This window comes from Calonectris borealis, chromosome W (genome assembly GCF_964195595.1).
Source record: "Calonectris borealis chromosome W, bCalBor7.hap1.2, whole genome shotgun sequence".
Lineage (NCBI taxonomy): Eukaryota > Metazoa > Chordata > Aves > Procellariiformes > Procellariidae > Calonectris > Calonectris borealis.
The window spans coordinates 33,684,327-33,691,848 of NC_134351.1; the positions used below are offsets into that span (position 1 = coordinate 33,684,327).

The 7,522-nt window shown below is 45.4% G+C and overlaps 1 long non-coding RNA gene across 1 annotated transcript; it reads right to left on the bottom strand.

Moving 5' to 3' along the window:
* Positions 1-2,681: 2,681 nt before the first annotated feature.
* LOC142075076 (uncharacterized) lies at positions 2,682-4,400 on the bottom strand. Its single transcript, XR_012670762.1, has 3 exons — positions 4,380-4,400; positions 3,653-3,749; positions 2,682-2,879 (listed from the first exon to the last, which is right to left on the bottom strand). It is a non-coding gene; the product is annotated as an uncharacterized LOC142075076 (long non-coding RNA).
* Positions 4,401-7,522: the final 3,122 nt, after the last annotated feature.

Below are 7,522 nucleotides of genomic sequence, written 5' to 3' on the forward strand. Positions count from 1 at the left end.
GAAAAGTCCTTGACTTGCGTAAACATTACCTAGCAACAACCAAAACATCAGTGTGTCATCAACATTATTCTCACACTACATCCAAAACACAGCACTATACCAGTTAATAGGAAGAAAATCAACTCCATCCCAGCCAAAACCAGGACAAGCTGTCTACCTTGCCCGGTGTCTCGGAGGACCCTTCTGTTGTGGGGTTGCTGACGGTCGAGGAACAACAGGTACCAATCGCTACCACAACAGTGCACCAGTGGCAATATCGCACCAACCGGGACTCCCTGCTTGCCATCCATAAGCTGATTCGTCGACTGGAGAGCCAAGGAGTGATCAGCAAGACTCGCTCACCCTTTAACAGTCCCATATGGCCAGTGCGAAAGTCTAATGGAGAGTGGAGACTAATAGTAGACTATCATGGCCTGAACGAAGTCACGCCGCCACTGAGTGCTGCTGTGCTGGACATGCTAGAACTCCGATACGAACTGGAATCAAAGGCAGCCAAGTGGTATGCCACAAGTGATATCGCTAATGCATTCTTCCCAATCCCTTTGGCGGCAGAGTGCAGGCCACAGTTTGCTTTCACTTGGAGGGGCGTCCAGTACACCTGGAACCGACTGCCCCAGGGGTGGAAACAGAGCCCTACCATTTGCCATGGACTGATCCACACCGCACTGGAACAGGGTGAGGCTCCAGAACACCTGCAATACATTGATGACATCATCATATGGGGCAACACAGCAGAAGAAGTTTTTGAGAAAGGGTAGAAGAAAATTCAAATCCTTCTGAAGGCCGGTTTTGCCATAAAACAAAGTAAGGTCAAGGGACCTGCACAGGAGATCCAGTTTTTAGGAATAAAATGGCAAGATGGACGTCATCAGATCCCAACGGATGTGATCAACAAAATAACAGCCATGTCCCCACCAACTAGCAAAAAGGAAACACAGTCTTTGTTAGGTGTTGTGGGCTTTTGGAGAATGCATATTCCAGATTACAGCCTGATTGTAAGCCCCCTCTATCAAGTGACCAGGAAAAAGAACGACTTCAAATGGGGCCCTGAGCAACGACAAGCCTTTGAACACATGAAACGGGAGATAGTTCAGAGCACTTGCCCTTGGGCCAGTCCGGGCAGGACAAGATGTAAAGAATGTGCTCTACACCGCAGCTGGGGAGAATGGTCCTACCTGGAGCCTCTGGCAGAAAGCACCAGGGGAGACTCGAGGTCGACCCTTAGGGTTCTGGAGTCGGGGATACAGACGATCCGAGGCCTGCTACACTCCAACTGAGAAGGAGATATTGGCAGCATATGAAGGGGCTCAAGCTGCTTCGGAAGTGGTTGGCACTGAAGCACAGCTTCTCCTGGCACCCCGACGGCCGGTGCTGGGCTGGATGTTCAAAGGGAGGGTCCCCTCTACACATCATGCAACCGATGCTACGTGGAGTAACTGGGTCGCATTGATCACACAACGGGCCCGAATAGGAAACCCCAGTCGCCCAGGAATCTTGGAAGTGATCACGGACTGGCCAGAAGGCAAAGATTTTGGAATATCCCCAGAGGAGGAGGTGACGTGTGCTGAAGGGGCCCCACTGTATAATAAACTACCAGAAAACGAGAAGCAATATGCCCTGTTCACTGATGGGTCCTGTCGCCTTGTGGGAAAGCATCGGAGGTGGAAGGCGGCTGTATGGAGTCCTATACGACAAGTCGCAGAAACTGCTGAAGGAGAAGGTGGGTCGAGCCAGTTTGCAGAAGAGGAAAGAGTTCCTGTAAAAATTACATCTTCAGATGCAATAAAACAGAAAAAGACCCGAGACCCAAGTCCCATCACCTACCCCTACTGAGAAGAACAAGTGATCGACTAAGATAAGGAAACCTCTCTTCTCACAAAATTAACTGAAGTATCCATATCTAAGAGAAACACAAGTTGCTGATGCCTGATGACTTTACAGAAGTCGACGATGGAAACATCTGGATTAACTGATAAGCCGCAAGGATGCTGATGGATGATGACTCTGCAAGACCTACAAAAATATAGTTGCTATGCTGTACCATGTTTCTGATTAAATAATTAGAACTATGCATTAGTAGGTTGTTGGATGATTCATATCATACCCTTGTAGGGTAAGGTATAAAACCCCTAAAGAAAAATCCCTTGCGGTGTGCCAAGTTTGGCTGGGACACCTCATGTGCATGAATAGATATTTACCTTTGAAATTCTATACTTTGCGTTCTGTCCTCTCTCCTTGGTTGGCATGGGCCAATTGTGAATTTTGTAACAGTACCATAGTAGACCATAGTATATCTTTAGTGAAAGATCATGCAACTACAGGACTCCAACCACTAACAATAACAACATGTAAAAAACCCCATATAATCTGGGAAAGTGTAATATGCTATCATGTGTTACTTGTATATCATAGCCGTTTTTCTGAAACATTCATCACTGTTATCAGTTCTTATACTACAACCTTCTTTCCTATTTTGCATCATCCATTGTGGACTTTCCTTCAAACTTGTAGTTGTTCCTCGTTCAAGCCAATATTGTTGAACAACCCTTCTCTAGGACATTCCTAGCACAGCTGTACTCTCCAGGCAACGGGACCTACAGTGCTCATCAGCAGAAGAGTGAAGTAACCTTTTATCAACCAATAAGAAATATTTTTAATATTGTTATCTGCAAAAAAAAGATTAATATAGTTGTTCTTTCAACAACTGTTTTGGATTTTTTTTTTTAATTTTGACGTTGCGCTGGTTTACTTGAGAGAGGTGAAACAGAGATATGTTGGAATACATGGAAAACACAAGTTCCTGAAGGAATTTGTTTTAGTAAAATGCTGCTGTCATATTACATATCGCAGCCTTCAGATAGGCAGTCCTGGCATGCCAGCTGTAAAGAAGTCAACAGAAATATAATTAAAATATAATTCAGTTTAAAAAAACAAAACCACAAAAAAAATAGCCTTTTCCACTGCCAGCAGAACCCTTATTTTTGAGGGAAAAACATGCTTATTAATTCAGGTTGAAATGCTGGTGTAAATTTTTATACAACTCAGAATAAACAATCCTATTACATTACAGCAGTGCCCTCTAGTAATGTTTGATTTAAAAAAAAAAATTGTTAAACTGTTAACTTCACTTTCAGTGATATGTAACTATGCACTGAAATTGCATTTAACTTAAAGCAAAATCAGTTTTGTTTGTTTTTTTTTAAGGAAAGAATAAGACAAGATATTTAGCCATTTCATCACAAAAGAAAAAGGTAGAAAACAGTACAAAGACCATAAAAGACAGAAGGAAAAGCCTACAGATTTCAGAGACAGGGAAGAAGTCAGACATAGCACTATATATCCAATTTCAACTCTTAAACATGTAGCACCACAGAAACTATAGGTAGTCTGGCAGAAAGTGAGACAGGTTTGAAGAGATCATCATCTCTAATCCAAGCTTCCCTACATGTATCGGGTTTTATTTTTTAAGAAAATTAAGTTTAGTGGGTTTTATTGCCCTATTTGTTCTGATCTATATCTACTGACAGCAAAAGTAAAATTGCCTATTTGAGTGATTTAAATATATGGATACTAAACAGAACCATCCTATTTTACCCTTTGACATTTCATAATACTGAACATGAGCTGATTTTAAAGCTTTGTGCTCCCTTACCTTAAGTAGAGTGCAGTCTTACTTCTGTATTCTTCCTTCCAGCAACTCCATATGTGCCTAGCTGTGCCTCTTGTCATAAACCCAGAATAGAGGCTGTCTGTGCAAATCCAACAATAATTGCCCTTTGTTTCTCCATTCCCATAAATTTTCTAACAAATCTTCAGGATTCATGAGCTCAAAATGAAACAAGGCTTGACAGAGCATTGTTTTAAAGCATGTTAAAAAGCAGCAAGACTTTCAAAAAGAGTTTGAATGTGGAGCAGTCATACCAATGTGCATACTTGTGAGATACTAAGCTAATGATAACTGCATTTCAGGGTGGAACTACATACATAATCAGATTTTGATTGAATATAATATAATAGAAAACAAATGGAGACCTAGAAGTTGGAATCTGAGTTTTAAGACTTCAGATGGTGACACTGAGGAAAATGCAGTACACTTTTATGTTAGGTAATAGGGTAATAAAAAGCAGTTAGAATGGAAAGTAATATAATAGTGTCGTGGTTTAACCCCAGCCAGCAGCTAAACCGCACGCAGCCGCTCGCTCACCCCCCCACTCCGGTAGGATGGGGGAGAGAATCGGGAGGACACAAGTAGGAAAACTCCTGGTTGAGATTAAAACAGTTTCAGAACTGAAATAAAACAAAGTAGAACAGTAATAATAACAATGATAACAACAATAGCAGAATGTACAAAGCAGGCAATGCACAATACAACTGCTCACCGACCGCAGACGGCGTGTCACGAACGGGGGGCGAGCCCCCCCAACACCTGGTTTTTATACTGAGCATGATGTCACATGGTATAGAATACCCCATTGGCCAGCTGGGTCCACCACCCCGGCTGTGCTCCCCCCTCCCGGTGCAAGCACCACCCAGCAACAGCCAAAGCATCAATGGGCCATCAACGCTCCTTTCACACTAAACCCAAAACACAGCACACCCCCCAAACTACTGGGAAGAAAGTTAACTCTGTCCCAGCTGGAACCAGGACAGTATCCACCCCTTATTCTATACCATCTATGTCATGCCTAGGTCTCACATTTTCCAATACATTCCAATTAATCATCACCACATTTTCTGCCTTTTGATATATACACACACAGATATCATTCCCTTAGTCTATGGGCCTTCCCTCTAAAATGTCCATTGAGTTCATTTAGTCCATGACTTTGGGCTCCCTCTGTCATAATAATCTTTCAGGGCAGGAGAGATGGTGTGTGGTGTTGGACTGTTGCATGCTGAAGCCAGTTCTGGTTCCATTATCACTGCGCTCGTCCGGTTCTATCATCATTGCACTTTACTCAGTTTCATCGCAGTTCATTCTTCATGAATCTGGGAGATTCTTACTGCAATACCATTGATATGACATATAGCAACCACAGAAATGATGACATACAGTATTATACAGCAATTAACATAATACAATTCAGTTCATTGGCTATTTTCACCCAAAATCAAATCCCCTTGAGGTACACACCGGACTTCCCCATCCTTTCGCATCACCCACCAAGTGCACCCAGGTCCCTGAGCAAAAGCAATCCCACGAATGGGTTTTCCCTTGCCAGAGGCAGGAGTAACCCAGACTGTCTTCCCCAGCATATTTCTCATGTGCACGACAGGGACTTTATCCCCATCTACAGTACGTAAGAGTCTTGATTGGGCAGGGCCAGCTCGAGTGACAGATCCCCTAGCGTTGACTAACCAGGTGGCTTTTGCTAAACGTGTATCCCAATGCTTGAATGTCCCACCACCCATTGCTCTCAGTGTTGTCTTTGGCAGTCCACTGTATAATTCGATTTTCCCAGAGGCTGGTGCATGGTAGGGGATGTGATAGACCCACTCAGTGCCATGCTCTTTGGCCCAGGTGTCTATGAGGGTGTTTCGGAAATGAGTCCCGTTGTCTGACTCAATTCTTTCTGGGGTGCCGTGTTGCCATAGGACTTTCTTTTCAAGGCCCAGGATGGTGTTCCGGGCGGTGGCATGGCGCACAGGGTATGTTTCCAGCCATCCTGTGGTTGCTTCCACCATGGTGAGCACATAGCGCTTGCCGTGGCGGGTTTGTGGGAGTGTGATATAATCAATCTGCCAGGCCTCCCCATATTTATATTTCAGCTATCGTCCTCCATACCAAAGAGGCTTTACTCGCTTGGCTTGCTTGATTGCAGCGCATGTTTCACATTCATGGATAACCTGTGCAATAGCGTCCATGGTCAAGTCCACCCCTTGATCACGAGCCCATCTATATGTTGCATCTCTTCCTTGATGGCCTGAGGCGTCATGGGCCCAGCGAGCTATAAACAGTTCACCCTTATGTTGCCAGTCCAGATCCACCTGAGCCACTTCAATCTTAGCAGCCTGGTCTACCTGCTGGTTGTTTTGGTGATCTTCACTGGCCCGACTCTTGGGTACGTGAGCATCTACGTGACGTACTTTTACAGTCAGGTTCTCTACTCGGGCAGCAATATCTTGCCACAATGCGGCAGCCCAGATGGGTTTACCTCTGCGCTGCCAGTTGTTCTGTTTCCATTGCTGCAACCACCCCCACAGGGCATTTGCCACCATCCATGAGTCAGTATAGAGATAAAGTACTGGCCATTTTTCTCGTTCAGCAATGTCCAAGGCCAGCTGGATGGCTTTCACCTCTGCAAACTGGCTCGATTCACCTTCTCCTTCAGCAGTTTCTGTGACTTGTCGTATAGGACTCCATACAGCAGCCTTCCACCTCCGATGCTTTCCCACAAGGCGATAGGATCCATCAGTGAACAGGGCATATTGCTTCTCATTTTCTGGTAGTTTATTATACAGTGGGGCCTCTTCAGCACGCGTCACCTCCTCCTCTGGGGATATTCCGAAATCTTTGCCTTCTGGCCAGTCCGTGATCACTTCCAAGATTCCTGGGCGACTGGGGTTTCCTATTCAGGCCTGTTGTGTGATCAGGGAGATCCACTTACTCCACGTAGCATCGGTTGCATGATGTGTAGAGGGGACCTTCCCTTTGAACACCGGCAGTCGGGGTGCCAGGAGAAGCTGTGCTTCGGTACCAACCACTTCCAAAGCAGCTCAAATCCCTTCATATGCTGCCAATATCTCCTTCTCAGTTGGAGTGTAGCGGGCCTCGGATCCTCTGTCTCCCCGACTCCAGAACCCTAAGGGTCGACCTCGAGTCTCCCCTGGTGCTTTCCGCCAGAGGCTCCAGGTAGGGCCATTCTCCCCGGCTGCGGTGTGGAGCACATTCTTTACATCTTGTCCTGCCCGGACTGGCCCAAGGGCTACTGCATGAACTATCTCCCGTTTAATTTGTTCAAAGGCTTGTCGTTGCTCAGTGCCCCATTTGAAATCGTTCTTCTTCCGGGTCACTTGATAGAGAGGGCTTACCATCTGGCTGTAATCTGGAATATGCATTCTCCAAAAGCCCACAATGCCTAAGAAAGCTTGTGTTTCCTTTTTGCTAGTTGGTGGGGACATGGCTGTTATTTTGTTGATCACATCCATTTGGATCTGACGACGTCCATCTTGCCATTTTATTCCTAAAAACTGGATCTCCTGTGCAGGTCCCTTCACCTTACTTCGTTTTAGTGCAAAGCCGGCCTTCCGAAGGATTTGGACTATTCTCTCCCCTTTCTCAAAAACTTCTTCTGCTGTGTTGTCCCACACAATGATGTCATCAATGTATTGCAGGTGTTCTGGAGCCTCACCCTGTTCCAGTGCGGTGTGGATCAGTCCATGGCAAATGGTAGGGCTGTGTTTCCACCCCTGGGGCAGTCGGTTCCAGTTGTACTGGACGCCCCTCCAAGTGAAAGCAAACTGTGGCCTGCACTCTGCCGCCAAAGGGATTGAGAAGAACGCATTAGTGATATCACTTGTG